The sequence below is a fragment of the Arachis stenosperma genome, chromosome 4, assembly GCF_014773155.1.
Source record: "Arachis stenosperma cultivar V10309 chromosome 4, arast.V10309.gnm1.PFL2, whole genome shotgun sequence".
Taxonomy (NCBI): domain Eukaryota; kingdom Viridiplantae; phylum Streptophyta; class Magnoliopsida; order Fabales; family Fabaceae; genus Arachis; species Arachis stenosperma.
The window spans coordinates 21713318-21715233 of NC_080380.1; the positions used below are offsets into that span (position 1 = coordinate 21713318).

Consider the following 1916-nt stretch of genomic DNA (forward strand, 5'->3'; position numbering starts at 1 on the left):
AGCAAAGGAGGTTCTTCCTCCCAAGTCTCATTTCCAAATAACTTGTCATTTAGCTTCATGATTGCTCCAAGGTATTTAGCAACTTGCTCTTCAGTGACATACTCATCCTCTTCAGAGGAAGAATACTCATCAGAGTTCATGAAAGGCAGAAGTAAGTCCAATGGAATCTCTATGGTCTCATTTTGAGTCCCAGATTCCCATGGTTCCTCATTGGGGAACTCATTGGAGGCTAGTGCACGCCCATTGAGGTCTTCCTCAGTGGCGTTCACTGCCTCTCCATCCTCTCCAAATTCGGCCATATTGATGGCTTTGCACTCTCCTTTTGGATTTTCTTCTGTGTTGCTTGGGAGAGTACTTGGAGGGAGTTCAGTAACTTTCTTGCTCAACTGTCCCACTTGTCCTTCCAAATTTCTAATGGAGGACCTTGTTTCATTCATGAAACTTTGAGTGGTTTTAATTAGATCAGAGACCATGGTTGCTAAGTCAGAGGGGTTCTGCTTAGGATTCTCTGTCTGTTGCTGAGAAGATGATGGAAAAGGTTTGCCATTGTTAAACCTGTTTCTTCCACCATTATTATTGAAACCTTGTTGAGGTCTCTCTTGATTCTTCCATGAGAAATTTGGGTGATTTCTCCGTGAAAAATTATAGGTGTTTCCATAGGGTTCTCCTAGGTAATTCACCTCTTCCATTGAAGGGTTCTCAGGATCATAAGCTTCTTCCTCAGATGAAGCCTCCTTAGTACTGCTTGGTGCATTTTGCATTCCAGACAGATTTTGAGAAATCAAATTGACTTGTTGAGTCAATATCTTGTTCTGAGCCAAAATGGCGTTCAGAGTGTCAATCTCAAGAACTCCTTTCTTCTGACTAGTTCCATTGTTCACAGGATTCCTGTCAGAAGTGTACATGAATTGGTTATTTGCAACCATTTCAATTAGCTCTTGAGCCTCTGTAGGCGTCTTCTTCAGATGAAGAGATCCTCCAGCAGAGCTATCCAAAGACATCTTGGATAGTTCAGAGAGACCATCATAGAAAATACCTATGATGCTCCATTCAGAAAGCATGTCAGAAGGACATCTTCTGATCAATTGTTTGTATCTTTCCCAAGCTTCATAGAGGGATTCTCCATCCTTCTGTCTGAAGGTTTGGACTTCCACTCTAAGCTTACTCCATCTTTGTGGTGGAAAGAACTTTGCCAAGAAGGCATTGACTAGCTTTTCCCAAGAGTCCAGGCATTCTTTAGGTTGAGAGTCCAACCATATCCTAGCTCTGTCTCTTACAGCAAAAGGGAATAGCATCAGTCTATAGACCTCAGGGTCAACCCCATTAGTCTTGACTGTGTCACAGATTTGCAAGAATTCAGCTAAGAACTGATGAGGATCTTCCATTGGAAGTCCATGGAACTTGCAATTCTGTTGCATTAGAGAAACTAATTGAGGTTTAAGCTCAAAGTTGTTTGCTCCAATGGCAGGGATAGAGATGCTTCTCCCATAAAAATCAGGAGTAGGTGCAGTAAAGTCACCCAGCACCTTCCTTGCATTGTTTGTATTATTGTTGTTTTCGGCTGCCATGTCTTCTTCTTCTTTGAAGAATTCGGTCAGGTCCTCTAAAGAGAGTTGTGCTTTGGCTTCTCTTAGCTTTCTCTTCAAGGTCCTTTCGGGTTTAGGATCAGCTTCAACAAGAATGCCTTTGTCTCTGCTCCTGCTCATATGAAAGAGAAGAGAACAAGAAAATGTGGAATCCTCTATGTCACAGTATAGAGATTCCTTGAGGTGTCAGAGGAAAAGAGAAATAGAAAGAAGAAGGAGAAGAAGAATTCGAACTTTAATTAGATAAGGTTCGAATTGTGCATTGAGAAGGAGTGGTACTCCATAAATAGAAGGATGTGAGAAGGAGGGAAGTAATTTTTCGAAAATTAA

General features: G+C 41.5%; 1 non-coding gene across 1 annotated transcript; it reads left to right on the forward strand.

Annotated features, from left to right (window-relative positions):
- Positions 1-1055: 1055 nt before the first annotated feature.
- Positions 1056-1163, forward strand: LOC130977381 (small nucleolar RNA R71). Its single transcript, XR_009085074.1, has one exon. It is a non-coding gene; the product is annotated as a small nucleolar RNA R71 (small nucleolar RNA).
- The last annotated feature ends 753 nt before the right edge of the window (positions 1164-1916 follow it).